This window comes from Pseudonaja textilis, chromosome 4, assembly GCF_049901715.1.
Source record: "Pseudonaja textilis isolate UNSWEBS1 chromosome 4, rPseTex1.2, whole genome shotgun sequence".
In the NCBI taxonomy this organism is placed as follows: Eukaryota; Metazoa; Chordata; class Lepidosauria; order Squamata; family Elapidae; genus Pseudonaja; species Pseudonaja textilis.
In genome coordinates this window covers 40,966,996-40,984,035 of record NC_141993.1, presented here as the reverse complement: position 1 = coordinate 40,984,035, position 17,040 = coordinate 40,966,996, and the positions used below count along the sequence as shown (strand labels likewise).

The 17,040-nt window shown below is 33.9% G+C and overlaps 1 protein-coding gene across 4 annotated transcripts in view; it reads left to right on the top strand.

The window, feature by feature from the left end:
• Positions 1-17,040, top strand: part of ATRNL1 (attractin like 1) — a 497,977-nt gene that overhangs the window by 196,914 nt on the left and 284,023 nt on the right. The window lies entirely within an intron of this gene.

Genomic DNA, 17,040 nt, shown 5'->3' with positions numbered 1-17,040 from the left:
AAGGGGGCCCAGTAGGGGTTGCTCTAGAGAGGAGAGAGCCTCAAAAACCACCCTCCAAGCAATTAATATAGAAGAAGGGGCCCTAGGACTTGCATGAAGGTATTTTCCAATCTCCTTCCATACTGTAGTTTTGATACTGCCTTTAACCGGATAAAAAGGGCAGTGTTGCCAAATGTATTCTAGGAGTTCCTCAATAGAGGTTTTTGGGAGGGGGGCATGAAGGGAGCCCCCCTTTTTAAAGGTAAAAAAATTTCGTTTGGTCAATTCTCTGATTTCCTGAATGTGAGCTGCCTGCTCCTTAGAGAATCTACCACCCATACTCACGAGGGATCCGTTGTCGCCAGCGATTCAAGCGGATGAGGTGCACCAAGTCTATTCCAGACGATGAGAATGGGTGTGCCAAAGACGTATCTCTTTTGAGTAGATCACATCGGGGTCACCAGTTGTGGTGGTCTCTCATGAAAAGAAGACACTTCGCAAAGTTGTCTTGGGATGAGAGCGCAGAGAGAACTCCAAAACCCTCTTTTATTAGAAGCAATCTTGTTAACGTAGCAATTTTGTTAATGTCCTATCACAAATGCATTACATCACACAACATGCACTGATCATTCGCATAAAGCATACAAGGCTGCAGAGTTTAAGTTTGCTACAGTTCTGGTTAAGAAATGGCAACAATTTGTCTTTGCTCCTTGCTTCGTGTTCCAGCCAACTACCAGAAGGCTCCGTTGTCCTAGCACGTACACAAAGAACAAAGAATCATAGTTCCCACACTCTGACATTCAGAAAGCTTTAAAAAGCTTTGGGTATGCATTGGGTATGTATGATAGATAAAACCATCTTTGGGAGATTGCATATCTATTGATAGGTCCAATTCTATATGATTGATATTTCATTTTGTTTGCTAGTTTTTGTCAATGTTATTGACTTACATTTTAATTTGAATATTATTGTACTTTGGCTTTTATTCATGGATGCTGTTTAAATCAGCATACAAGTTGGACAGCCAATCAATCTTAAAAAAATCCCAAGTGACTAATTATCTAATTAACTAATTAATTAATTTACTTATTTAATGTACAGTAATAAAAATAAATTAGTAATAAGTCCTATATTAAATAATAAAGGGTTGAAAATTTTAAAACTTTTTAAACTATATAAATTGAAGACATTTGAATATTGAATAAGTAATCACATTTCTTGGTCTTGAAAAATGAAAATAACTTGCAGCTAGCAAACCTATATGAGTTTTTTGTTTTTGTTTTTTAATATTTTTAATATATGTTTTTAGTAAACATAGTAAATAATACACATTAAACTACAAAAAGTAAATTTGAAGTTCAGAAGACACAGGCGATAAAAGGAAAATAAGAGGAGAAAATAAAAAAGAAACAAAGACAATAATAAAGAAGTGGCTTCCAACTGTCACTACACTGAGCATAAACTAACATAGTAACTTTTTACTCTTTTTTACAATTACAAATTAAAAAAAAAAACTTCTTTCCATAAGCCTAACTTTTACCTAAGCAAAATCCACAAATCATCATCTTTTCCATTCTGGTTCAGCAAAAAAGGCCTTTAGAAGTATCAGAGAAATAATTTATTCCTGATGCAATTGTCCAACTTTATATTCCTTCTTTTTGTACATCACAATCTTGACTTTTAAATCATTACAGTGGCATCACAGATTTAATCTGTCATTGGTCTTTTTCCATTCAAACTTGCCTTCGCCAGCCTATTTTGCGAATCCCATAAAGAGGCATCATCCAGAATTTCTTGTAACAGCTGTTTCATGTCCAGATCCTTTTCTCAGTTTGTCTTTTGTATTTTGGTAATCTCACTTTTGTTGTCTTCCATGCCTTCAAATTCTATAATGTCAGGTAAGAGATGCATCTTTAATGGTTTTTCATAATCTTCTAAAAGTGTCATACTGGCAATCCCTATCATTCTATATTAGGGATCTTTGTCCATTTTCAAAGTACGTTTAAGACAAGTAAAATATATGACTGGCTTAGTCAGTTTAACTCCTTTCTGCCAGATGCCTTCTTGTGTTCATTTCCAATCTTCATCATGCTTCAGTTCCTAATATTAGTTCTTTTTCAGTTACTTAAAAATTGTTAATTGTTAATATAAAAAAAGAAAATCCTGGAATAATTACTCAAATAAATACATAAACATCATAAACATTCTTGTTATTTTTTATGTACTGGGAGATGCAAAAAGTACCATGAAAAAAAGTTTGCAATTCTTTATTCTGAAATATTTACATATAATGAAATGACACATGTGCATCCATTCACATGTTATATTGCTAAGCAAATCTCCTTCCTATAAGAAATGTAATTTTTTAGCCATGAAGTTTAGTATTACGTTTCTTTCTGAACAGATGCTTAATTTTAAATGAAACAAATATGTCTTTCTGTGCATAGCAAAATCTTACTTAACAGATCAGATGTTTTATTTGGTCTAGATTATATTCCTTTTTAAAAAAATATTTCATAAGCATAAATCTTCTTTAAAAAAAAAGATGATATGAGAATGATTATTGAATCAAATGTTATACTTTATTACATTATATACAATTAGATTTACTAAATACTATTTGTAATTTGGAAGGAATCTGATTGACCTCATTTAGGATTAAGTATCAATATATATTTAGACCATGTACAATTTTTCAGAATATTGTCCATTTTGTATTCAACTTTAAGGCTTGTAGAAGATAGGGAAGACAGTGAGTACATCAAGATCTAGGGAATTATAGAATTATCCCTGGAAGATATACACAGTAATATTAAGGATCAAAATGAAAAACATCTATCACCAGGAAACAAGAAATGATTCAGTGGCTCTTAATTAGCTTTTTACTTTTTAGCTGACTGGGAAATGAGGGATTTACAGTTTCAAACATATTCAAACACCAGTCTTCATGATAAACCAACCTTCCTTCCTTCCTTCCTTCCTTCCTTCCTTCCTTCCTTCCTTCCTTCCTTCCTTCCTTCCTTCCTTCCTTCCTTCCTTCCTTCCTTTCCTTCCTTCCCAAGACAACCCTTTCCCCCCAAAATCCCCATATGCAAAAATTATTTTTATTCATGTATTTATTAAATTTATATGCTGCCTATCTTACCAATAAGGCAACTCTAATTATTATCACAAACTCTAAGTATGCTCCGTGTTTTGGATACCTTAATATTTTCAGTCATAGATGATAATACTTAAAATGTATTCAGCCAATGTTCATCATATAATAAGGCCGAATACTTTGCTATAACAGAGGCCTGCTTTGTTGTACTATTAAAGCTCTAGGCTTGATCTGCTATCGCCTAGCAGATCAAATCGGACCACTTATGGTGGAAGTTTTTAATGACGTTTTACTAGCAGCTAGGATGCCGGACTCATGGAGGGGGGCACTGATCTCGCTGATCCCGAAGGAGGATACAGATCCCAGATATATAAACAATTACAGGCCGATTTCACTCTTAAATACTGATTATAAAATATTCACTTCTATTATAGCAAACAGATTAAAAAGATTGCTAAACTTGTATATACATGAAGATCAAAATGGATTCCTTCCAACTAGGCAAATAAAGAATAATCTAAGAATAGTATTAGACGTACTAGAATTTTATGAAGCCCACCCAGAGAGACAAGTAGCACTTATGTTTCTAGATGCAGAAAAAGCTTTCGATAATTTGAATTGGCAATTTTTAATTCAAAAAATTTATAATTTGAATCTGGGTACCAAATTTGAAAATATTATAACAACTATATATGACACACAACAAGCTAATATAATAGTGAATGGGAATGCACCCGCCCAATAAAGATAGAAAAAGGAGTGAGACAGGGTTGCCCACTCTCTCCCCTGCTCTTCATATTAGCATTAGAGACATTATTAACACGAATTAGGCGGAATTCAGATATAAAGGGATTAACAGTTAAGAAAGAGGAATATAAATTGCAAGCGTTTGCGGACGACATGATTTTCTTCCTTGAAGAACCAAAAGACAGGGGACCAAAATTGATGAGTGAATTAGAGAAATTTGGAGCAGTAGCGGGACTTAAAATAAACAAAAAAAAAAACCAAATTAATGACCAAAAACCTAACAGAAAAACAGAAAATAGAACTAGAAGAAATAATGCAGATACAAGTGACAAAGAAAGTGAAATATTTAGGAATTTGGCTAACCCCACACTGTAAGACACTTAAAGAAAGCAATTATGATAAACTGATACATCAGGTAAAGAAAGATTTAGAAACGTGGGGGAAACTTCAAATTTCACTACTAGGCCGAATTGCTACTATTAAAATGAATATTCTCCCTAAATTTTTGTATTTATTCCAAATGATCCCAATTAAATTACATAAAAAGTTTTTGAAGAACTCAATAGAACAACCCTGAAATTTATTTGGCAAGGGAAAAACCCAGAATAAATGTAAAAGCAATGCAGGATATGAAGAGCAGGGGAGGGTTAGCATTTCCAAACTGGGAGTTATACCATATGGCCACCTCATTAGTTTGGTTGAAGGATTGGGTGAGTTTAACCAATAAAAGAATACTATTTCTAGAAGGCCATGATTTACAAAGGGGGTGGCACGCCTTTCTATGGGACGTAGGGAAAACCAGTCAAAAATATTTCCATAGACATTTAATTAGAGACGCACTATTAACAATTTGGAGGAAAATAAGGAAAAAACATTATACAAAAGTACCAGTATGGATTTCAACAATGGAGGCAATGATTCACCCAAACAATTTGGAGCTTACCAAAATGATTAAATATAAAGACTTATTAGACCCACAAGGAAATCTGAAACCGAGGCTGGATCTTCAAGAGCAAGGACATAAAATTGATCAATGGGTTTATCTTCAGATTCAAAGCAGATATAAACAAGACAAAAAAGAATTCGGAATTAATAACAAACTGCAACAGTTAGATAAAATTTTATTAGGATCAAATAAAAAAAAACATAACAAAATTTTATAACTACTTATTAGAAACAGAACTAGAAGAAGAAATCGTAAAAGGAAATATGATTGCTTGGAGTAAGAACGTAGGGCGCAGCATCACATTAGCGGAATGGGAGAAAGTTTGGGGCAGAAACAATAAGATTACCAAATCGGCAGCATACAAGGAAAATCTTTATAAAATGTTTTATAGATGGCATCTCCCCCCTTCGAGGTTAGCGAAGATGCACCCCAACATGAGTCCGCATTGCTGGAAGTGTAGGAAAAAGAAGGAACCTTTTTCCATATGTGGTGGTCCTGTGCAGAAACCCAAAAGCATTGGAAGAAAATCAAAACTTGGTTGGAAGAAATCACCAAAGAGCAGATCGAATACAAACCAGAGTCCTTCCTACTAGGGATTTTTGATAAGCAAATTTCCAAAAAAACCAAATACATAACAATACACATTTTAACAGCGGCCAGATTAGCCTTCACTCAACATTGGAAACAACACCAAATTCCATCAGAAGAAATGATTATTGAAAAAATCTCAAAATGCGCAGAAATGGATAAATTGACTTTGGCGCTAAAAAACAAAGACACTTCACTATACTATGACAGCTGGAATTGTTGGTATAATTGGATTGACCAAAGATAAATAATATATTATAAGGCATAAAAGAAAAGTATCAATACATAACAACGAGGTAGCGATATAAGTTAAAAACAGGTGTGGTTATATGACACAAGTTAAGGTGATGAAAACAAAAGAAGATCTTGCAAACTGTTAAAATAAGAATACTTTTAATCCTGTAACCTCTTTCTTTCTTTCTTTTCTTAAAATTCTTTCCCTCTCTTCCTCTTCTCTTTTCTTTCTTTTCTTTCCTTCTTTCTTTTGCTTATTTGTGTATGTATTGTGACTGGTTTTAATTGTAAAAATTAATAAACTATATTTAAAAAAAAAAGCTCTAGGCTTAAAATTAAAGTACTAATAACCTGTGTTGTGTTGATGACATTAGTCTGATAGCTGAAGAAAAAAATGATTTGGAATCTCTATTAATGAAAGGTAAGGAGCATGGCAGTAAGATTAAACAAGACTATATTAATAATAACACATACTACTAGATTTAGAATTTACAATGAACAACAGATAATTACAATGAAGTTACAATGACAAATGGAATGGTAAATAATTCTATTATTCTGGATCACCTATCAACAATAAAGAAACCATAGAGAAACATGTTAACATTTGATAGATTAGCAATGAAGATTTTGGAAAAAAAAATTCAAGTACCCTCCCAGAATTAGACAGAAAGCACTTTTCTCTGTGATAGCTATTGTAGCAATAGTTGAACTTTTATAGAAATAAGATTTAAAAGAGTATTGGCACTTATGAACTAGTCTTGGAGAAATACTCCTGAGAACACCATGGAAAACCAAGAAAACAAAGAAATGCATCATAAACAAATTAATCCAGAACATCCATCTAAAACACAAATGACCCGGGTTCAAATTATCATACTTTGGACACTTTATGGAAAGATCTACTTCTGTTGAGTGGCAGCAAAGTGGCTCAGCAGTTAAGATGCTGGGCTTGTCAGCTGGAAAGCAGGCAGCCCAGGTTCAAGAACTGAGCACCACACAAGGCATGTCTTTGCCCCAGCTCCTGCCAACCTAGCAGATCAAAAGCTTGCAAATGTGAGTAGATAAATAAGTACCACTTTGGTGGAAAGGTAACAGCATTCTGTGTGCCTGGGCACATAGGCATGCTGACCACATGACCTTAGAAACCCACAGGGATTCCTCTACTTTTTTACCTACCTCCATTGAGAAGTCAATAATGCTAGGAACAATAGCGAAAAAGAAAGCAGAAAATGAGAAGGTGGTGGTGTAATTATAGTTACCTTTTGGATTAAATTAGATGGAGCAGTCAATGTTAGGTTCTACTGTTTTGCTACAATGTAAATATTTTGTGTGCACAATATTTTGTGTGCACAATATTTTGTGCATTTCCTTCATTCTTTAGATCATTGGTAACAGGGTCTGCTTCCCTGAACATTTTGGGAAGAAGAGTAGGAATACTCTATTTAGTATGATAGTAGAAAGAATTGGTTATTTGAAAACAATTCAAATGAATCTCTAAATCAAAGTGACTTTACAAGTCAAAAAAGAAACTTCAGACTTACTTAGTTACTTCATTAATATATCACTATATTTCAATCTGCAATAAATAAAATACAGTCAAAGCCTTTCTAGCTCTAGATCAGGAGTGTCAAATCGTGATGTCACATTGTCATCACATGACATATTGTGACTTTTTTCCCCTTTGCTAAAATGGGGGTGGGGGTGGCCAGAGTGTGACGCATTTGGCCTGTGAGTTGACACCCCTGCTCTAGATAGTTTCACTCGTCCGTGGCCTCAACAAAAGAAATGCAGAAACAGGCAGCTGCCTGATACAGGCTTATTGTGAACCCGGCAGAAATGAGCACGAACTGTAAATAGTCATCACTGGCAGCTAGCACAGTTTAAATGTACATGTTGAAACCATTCCCATGACCCTTCCCCAGTCCTGTAGCCAGCATCCGATGGCTTTAGGCAGTTCATCTGGCTTCTGGCTGCTTCAACCGATTAGCACTATCCACCTGGGGTGCTGGAAACACTGCCGGTCAGCTGTTGAGGATCTGTCCATATGGGTGCTGGAAATGCCACCGATCCACTGTTAGGGAAATGCCACCAGTCAGCTGTGAGAGGAGCTGCCCACCCGAGTGCCAGAAATACACTGGTCAGCCGGTGGAGGGAGCGTGCAACATTGTGGCCTCATTACGTAGGCTTCCAACAGAAGAGTTAGTCCTATGCCATCCCTGGCATCCCTTCCCCTAATGTAGCAAGCTGGTTGGGCTTGACAAATGGATGAAAGGATGAAAAATATTCCTACTTGATTAGTAATATCATTTTAAAAAAATCAATGTGCATGGACGTCATTTCAATTTATCAATGTCCTTTAAAAGAATTCAATTTTAAGTGTCTTTCTGAATAATACCAGGAGAGGCAAGTTGATTTTCAGTAGGAGACTATTTGAATTCTTAGCTTCAGTCTCGTCCCCAGTTCCTAGAAATAGATTATTTCTAGTTTCTTTTCCCAGATAACCACATTATTGGGAAGATATCAGTTGGATTACATAATTCTAGAACTACTTACGCACCAAGCCATATGGGCTTTATGAGATATTACTAGAACCAGCGCCATAAGCCTCCCTGAAGTTCTATCAATTGATTTGAACTCTTAAAGCAACTTGTATCAAATGTCAAAATTGAAAATGAATTTTGCTGCATAATTATCATAATTTATGCAAAGTCAGAACCTAGTTGAATTTATGGAGTAGGTTCCCACTAGTATCTTTAAAGTTCTTTATGGCTTTTGTCTAGGCTAATACATTGTTTGTCTTACAGTAACTTGGCTTTAACTCTGCTGTGTAAAACTCCATAGGTGTGGAATTTGTTACAATATTCCTTTTTAAAAAACATACCTTTATTGTTAATTTTAATTGCTTTTTAATTTTGTCATTCAATTTTATTCTAAATTACAGAGAGATATTGATAGCAGTAGAGTAAGATAATAAAATGGTAAGCAAAGACGGAATGTTTTTCATTATTTCCTTATTAAAAAAGCCAACAATTCTATTCAACTCAAGAGTGAATAGTTGATGTCTCTTTCTTCCTTTCTGTTCCCTTTCAGATTTATTTTCTTTGCAATTGTTGTTCTTTTGCCTTTTGCTGTTTGTTATTTATTGCTCTTTGCTTTTAAATGTTTTAATATTTGTAAAACCCCAATAGTTGCTGGGAGATGGGGAAAGAAATATGAGTTAAGTCATTTATGACTTTTGGGATATATTGGCCAAATTCAAATTTTGCAAAGTGTGAGCCATAGAAATAACAAACAAACAAACCATGTATTGAACTTATTACAGAAATATTCTACTGTGTCTATGTATCCAAGGCCAAAGCTCCAAGTGCTTTTGTCTTTCAACTGTAATTATCTTTCTCAAGAAGGATACCTACTAGCTTAGAAACAAATGCTACTCTTTATTCTGTTTTGAAGCAATAAATTAGGGACACTATAGATAGTCCACACATCTTACTTGGGTATTAAAATGGTTGTTAGGAATCCAGAAGTGTTCTGTTTCTATAATGAGAATTAGTTATATCTAACTGGCCAACATAGTGATATTTAATTTGTGTATATCAGGTTTGGTGTCCTGCTCTGCCCTGTCCAGAATACTTTAAAGGATCCTATAATTTCCTATATAAAGTTTCTTACAATTGCAATAAGTTCTATATTTGAATAGTGGTTGATTGTTCTTGTCAACTGCAAACACACTTTCATATTATATTAAAGCAATCTTAATATAAAATATAATTCTAGTGATAAAAGTTAATGATGCTATTCATAGAAATAAATGATAGATATATATGTCTTTAATGAAAATTCTGTTCATGAGTTTATAATGAATATAAATTACATTACTTGAGAATTTCATCTGAGTATTAAAACTACATATTAGTATTTGAATATTTCTACTTATTGCATAATAACAATTTTCTTTAGAATATATCATGTTTATTTTGGGTACAAATCTAGTTTAAAACAGAACAATGTTTCTAATAAAAAATAAAACAAAAAATGAGTAACACCTCCACACCGCAAAACAACCCTTGAAGTGAGATCTGATAAAGTAGCATAGTGACCTTCTGTTGAGATGTTGGGGAGAAGAAACAGAATAAAACTTTAATTGGACACAATTTGTTATCTCATTAGAAATATGCACTGAATATAATATGTGACTGCAAGTGCTAATTAACCCTAACATTTAAGTAATATTATTCATCCTAATATAGAAACATTAAATTTAATGTAAATTTTACATTGATCAAAAGAGAATAAGGGACAACAAAATTTGAGTACTAATACAGAAATATAAAAATAAATATAAATGCCTTGAATGATATATGAATTTCTGATTGTTTTCAAAAAATTGAAAAATACAAATGTACCATATTAATGTAATATCATATATAATGAGTATAATAAAATATAGAATAACAGCTATAATTATAAGTTTCATAATTTTATTTATTTCACATTTTATGGCTAGATATCCAATATAATTTTTTTTATTTCTTGAATGATTATAATATTGAATGTTGTATCATTTAACTTTCTAGCAGTGCCTAGGTTTTCTAATGCAAGTTTATACTGTATAATATATGCTTCCCAATTGGTTAATGAAATATGGTGTTGCATTTACAATTTTATCCACACTTTTTTATTTTTAATGCAGTTATAGCCCTAAAAATACATAGTAAGATATCAACCTATGCATGCTGTGTATAAAAATGAACATATTAGACAAATATTCTAATTTTTAAAAAAATTAAAATAGATTCAATATAGAATAGAACAAGTTGCTGTGTGTGAGAAGGCAGCTATATAAATTTTCTAAATGAATAAAATGTCTGAACAGAAATGGAAAAATGAAGAAAAGTGAATTGACAGATTAGTTTATTTTTATTCTACACAGTGAGTAATATAAATTTGAAGCTGTAGGTGCTCAATTGCAAGTGATATCGAGCTTTACAATATCCGTATCTTAATGTTTTAATCGAAGCTGAAAAAGCTTTCTAGGGAATTTCATTTATTATTTGCAAATTGGTCCATAAACATGCAGTAATTATTGATAAGAAAAATAACATGTTTGATTATTCAGTTTCCACAAGGTGAAGTACTTCATTATACTCCCTGCATGTGTCACCAAGTAAAAATGAAGTTGACATTAGTAATTACTTGATTTCAAATATAAATATATGCTCACATTCATTATGAATTTTGCACAAGAAGTTAATGTCAGGGTTGAAATATAAAATGAGATCTGCCTATGTGAGCTAAACATTAAAAAAAACCTTACCTGCTTGTTTTGCAGATAGAGTTATCTTTTGCATCTAATATGTGAAAGTAACATGGGAGTTGCAGAAAGGAGAAGTACTGGGTTAGCCATGGCTATATGGCTTCTTAGAGCACAGAACTACCAATTAATCATGTGCAGTGGGCAATTTTCATGGCCCTGAAAATTCTCAGCTGTGCAGTAGTCTTTGTTGTCAGGTAGACCAAGGGTGATAAAGTACTGACAACAGGGTGAAGAATGATTAGGAGCTATTGGCTTCAGACAACTGGTATGCAATGCAGTTTAAGAATAGAATTTGAAATGGAGGGAGCACTGAAGCAGTGCCATTTTAAAGTCCTTGACTAACCTTAGGAAAATAAACATTAATAAGAGATAGGGAAATAAAAGCAAGGCTAAAAAGAATGGAGAGTAACTGGATGTTCTTTATACAGAAAAGATGACAGAATGCTATACAAACACAAGAGAAACAAGAGAGATCAGAGCAGCAAAAAGAATCTACTCTGAAAAGTTAAAAAATCATTTCTCAACAAATGAATCAGCAAATATGTGGAAAACTCTTAAAAACATCACTAGCTTCAGCAAACCTCCTTCCCAGGCAAAAGGAAATCAACAACTAGCAGATGACCTGAATGTGTTTTACTGCAGGTTTGAAAAGAAACTACAGCCACCTATCTCCATAACCCACATCTCAAACACACCAACAATAAGCCTCCTACAACTGGCCCCAATCCATTGGGCTCACAACCTCTGGTGATCACAGAAAAAGAAGTACAAGATCAATTACACAGACAGAAGCCAGGAAAAGCACCAGGGCCAGGCAAGATAACTCCTTCTTGCTTAAAAGTCTGTGCTGACCAATTGGCCCCCATCTTCACCTGAATCTTCAATAGATCACTAGAGATGTGCTATGTTCCTTCCTGCTTCAAACGTTCTACCATCATCCCAGTGCCAAAGAAGCCCTTCATCAAGAAACTGAATGACTACAGAACAGTTGCTATAACATCTGTTATGAGAATCTTTGAAAGGCTTGTGCTGTCCCACCTGAAAACCATAATGGACCTGCTGTTACATCCCATTCAGTTTGCATACCGAGCAAATAGATTGACAGATGATGCTGTTAACATGGCTCTGCATTACATCCTACAACACCTTGAATCTCCAAATACCTACACAAGCGTCCTCTTTGTAGACTTCAGTTCAGCATTCAATACCATCATTCCAGACACTCTTCTAATTAAATTAAACCAACTAGCAGTACCTGAACTCACTTCTAAGTGGATCATAAGCTTCCTAAACAGACAGGAAGCAGCAGGTGAAACTAGATCATAAGCTTCCTAACAGACAGGAAGCAGCAGGTGAAACTAGGTGGAATTACGTCCGATACCTGTACAATCAGCACAGGAGCCCCCCAAGGCTGTGTGCTATCTCCACTTCTCTTCTCCCTATATACCAATGACTGAATCTCAAACGATCCATCTGTTAAAATACTGAAGTTTGCTGATGACACAACAGTGATTGGTCTCCTTCGAGACAACGATGAATCTTGCATACAGGCAGGAGGTTATACAACTTGCCTCGTAGTATAACCAGAACAATCTGGAAGTGAACATGCTCAAAACCGTAGAAATGGTGGTAGATTTTCAAAGAAACTATACTATCCTATACTATCTCCTCTTACAATACTAGACAACACAGTATCAACAGTAGAGACCTTCAAATTTCTAGGTTCTACTATATCACATGACCTAAAATAGACACCTAACATCAAAAACATCATCAAAAAAGCACAATGAAGAATGTTCTTTCTGCATCAACTCAGAAAGCTCAAACTGCTCAAGGAGCTGCTGATACAGTTCTGCAGAGGAATTATTGAGTCTATCATCTGCACCTCTATAACTGTTTGGTTTGGTTTTGCAATCCAACAGGACAGACACAGACTTCAGAGGATAATTAGGACTGCAGAAAAAACAATTACTACCCACCTGCCTTCAATTGAGACCTGTATACTGCATGAGTCAAAAAGAGGGCTGTGAAAATATTTACAGACCCCTCACATCCTGGACATAAACTGTTTCAACTCCTTCCCTCAAAACGACGCTATAGAGCACTGCACACCAGAACAACTAGACACAAGAACAGTTTTTTCCCAAAAGCCATCACTCTGCTAAACAAATAATTCCCTCAATACTGTTCAACTATTTACAAAGTATACACTACTATTACTGTTAATCTTCTCACCACTCCTTATCACCCATCCCCTCCCACTTGCCTGTTTCCTAGTATGATTTGATTGTTGATTGTAGCCTATGACTACCATTAAGTGTTGTACGTTATGATTCTTGATTCTTAATGAATGTATATTTCTTTATGTATATTGAGAGTATTTACACCAAGACAAATTCCTTGTGTGTCCAATCACACTTGGCCAATAAAGTATTCTATTCTATTCTATTCTATTCTATTCTATTCTATTCTATTCTATTCTATTCTATTCTATTCTATTCTAAACCCCACAGTATCTCAGTACCTTTTTATTTTAGTGTAAAATATTAAGAGTTAAGTTGGTTGTTTTCTCTGGGAAAAAAAACAAGTTCTTCGTGTTCAAAGCACTGAACAAAGTGTTGTAAAATATGTAATGCAGAAATATCTCAGGTCATAAATATTTAGCTTTCCCTCAGTCAAATTTAAGCAACACAAGTAAAACATTCATAATCTAAATGGAATAGCTTTCAGATAACCTAAAATGCTATAAAATGGCATAAGTAGAGTTTCTGGATGTATAATGTGGCAAAGTACAAATAGCAAGTGGACCACTCTAGGTCTGAAAATGTAGATGCAGTTCCAGAATAGGATTGCTGACATATATCACAGTCACAGTCACTTTCTAAGAAGATCTGTGAGAGGGTAGAAAACAGTGAGAGGGTTTTGCCAGGCAGCAGCTTGGTGTTAAATAAACATTTTGATACTTCATATTAGAAGAATGAATAGAAGCAATCATTATGTCCTGACTTACTAGATTGAATGGGCTAGTTGATTCTAGATGGAAAGCAAGCTTCTATTGCAGGGCTGTCAAACTCCTGGCCCATAGGCTAGATGAGCAACATGTTGGCCATGCCAATTCCCAGTTTAACGAATGGGGGAAAAGTCCTGATACATTATGTGACGATGCTATGATGATGCAAGTTTGACACCCCTGTTTTATTGGGTTAACGGATAAATCTTTGGGAAATAAACATGAAGAAGTTGTAGAGTTCTTCCTGGACTTGATTTTGTAACTCTCCCTCCCTTATTTTTAGATGTAGCATGCACTAAAGAGAGTCTTAAAATAGGTCTGCTTCCATATGCAAATAGAGTATTTTACTCTTTAGAGAATTACGGTAGGTTCTGCATGATCATGCCGAGGAGGCCTGTTTTGCAAGTTTGCCTGCTTGTATACATTTCCAACTAAAATCAATCCTAGATCCAGCATTAAACAAATCAATATATAGCTTTAACAGAAACTCCATGAGTATTCTAGAATTCATCTGAATCCATAATCCTAATAAATAACCCATGCCACAAAGAAAATAATGAAAAAATAAAAAAGTAAAATAATAGAATTAATTTTGTTGTTATATGTTTATTAGCCAGATCACCATTATTCATATTGGATCCAATATGAAATTAGACATATCCTATTTGTCTAATATGTCAGAGATATGCTAGGAATGTTCATATTTATTGTGTTTGTCAACATTCAGTCTAAACCTGACAAATTGTCTAGAACTACCACATCTGGGCTACAAAAATTTGAATAATCACTGGACTGAAGATACTTCTCTTCATTAATCTACCAGTTGTGCAGATTTTGTAGTTCAGATCTGGTACTGTTAAAATTAACTACAACAGAAACTGTCATTTACAGGGGACGGGGGTTAACTGTACTGTAGATAATATTCATTTGTTTGGAAAATGGCAATATAATATCAAAAAGGGGGACATTAACATTACATTAATAAACTTAAATAATGAATGGATGCTGATTAGTATGCAACAAATTTTATTTCTAAAGCTGTTAAACATTAAAAATGTTTCTATGTCAATATTTTAACAGTAGGCAGAAACTATGTTGAGCCAAATGCAGCAAGTTTCAAATTAGTCCCCATATTTGATGTGTGACATGTGCACTTTACTTTCAAACTTCATGGCAACATGATTGTAAGTGTAAAGTGGCCAGTTCTGTTTATGAAGCTATTTTCTCTGTTTCTGATATTTTCTTTTAACTGTACAAGCATTTTATTATTTTTAATCAAATATTCATGAGGTACAAACATTTCTAACAGTCATTTGTGCATATTTTCAAAATGATACTTTGAATAGCAATCTTGTAAATATCAAAGAGAAATACCAATTTAAAGTGACAATTTAAGCAATTTTAAGCAATCCAAAGATATTCAATACTCACGCATCACACAAGAAGCTATTTGAGAAGTATCACTTTTTCCAGATTTGGGATTGTTTCATGCTTTCAAAAACAAAATAGGGGAACATTACTTATGATTTGAACATCATTTTTGTGCTCTAAAATGAGTATTACTTATGTCTATCATATCTTGGCTGGGAAAATACATCAATCATATGTGCAGCAGAGATTTTTATTTACATTTTTTTGCTGACACATAGTGGTCATCTGGATGTTTGCAGAATATGTTAAATAGAAAATGGAGGTACTGGCCAGCTGCTTTTAGTTATCAAGAGCTCTATGCTAATCAGAAATAGGATCTTAAAAATTAATACATTAATTTATTTTGCTATCATGGTGACAGCATATTTTCTCTGCCAATAATAGATATTTGATTCTTGGGAATTTGCTTTTGAGTATTTCATATATGATCCATGACATAATGCAATTTATTACTAATTGTGATTCAGTCACAGATAGTAAAAGCATAAAATGAATAAAACCAACCAAACATTATTTTCAAGTCACTTAGCATTTCTTTCCAAATGAAAAGTTTAGAATTTGGCTGGTCTTTGAAGCAAAGATAAACCAATATACAGTATATAATTATTTATATAGTGCTCTTTATCTTCTAAATATTCTATTCATGTATTACATTTGTTAAATACTACTGTCAAATGAGTCAATTTATTATTATGCAAAATTGTTTATGAAGATGTATTATATTAATCAGATGGATGTTAATTGTTATCAAGAACCATATTTGCATTCACTATTACATAATTTCTTTTCAAGACCAAATATCAAGAATAACCAAATGTAGGAGATTACCCAGATGAGTCTGAGGGAGGGGTCAAATGCATAATCAGTCTTGAGTCCCTTCCAGTCCACCTTGAATACAGTTGACTCTTATCTGCCACCAATTTTCTTTGACTGTTAGTAGTATGTAGAGAGCATTAGCATATAATAAACTTATATTCATTTGAACTACCTGGACTCCTAATTTCCTGCACTTGACATTAACATTCCAATGGACATTACTGATGTGTATTATACTTAGTTTGATTGAAAACTTGTTACTAGTATTTCTAATCAAGTGGGGTAGAACAACAAAATTAATATAGAATCAAAGACAAATAGTAAGGGGAGCGTAGTTTGAAGTCTACCATACATATTTTTACAAAATGAATATAATAAGCAGCAGTGGCACAGTGGTTAGAATGCAGTACTGCAGGCTACTTCTGCTGATTGCGGGCTGCCTGCAATTTGGCAGATCAAATATCACATTTGACTCAGCCTTCCATCCTTCTGAGATCAGTAAAATGAGGACCCAGATTGTTGGGAGCTATATGCTGACTCTGTAAACCTCTTAGAGAGGGCTGTAAAGCAATGTGAAGCGGTCTATAAGTCGAAGTGCTATTGCTATTAATTTTTCTCTAGAATTAACCATTTATAAATAAGAGAAAACATATAACTCCTTACAAAGACATTTGGATTTTGTTTAGCATTTTGTCTCATCTGATCTTTACAAATTCATAATAACCATTCCTAAAATACATTCCTGTATCTTGGAATATACAAAGCATAACTAGGAAAATCTTTTGTTTCTATGAATATGGTTTTTATGCTATCATGGTGGAAGTCATTGGTGGATTACAGTAGCCTTGAAGCAACTATGCCAAGCCTTT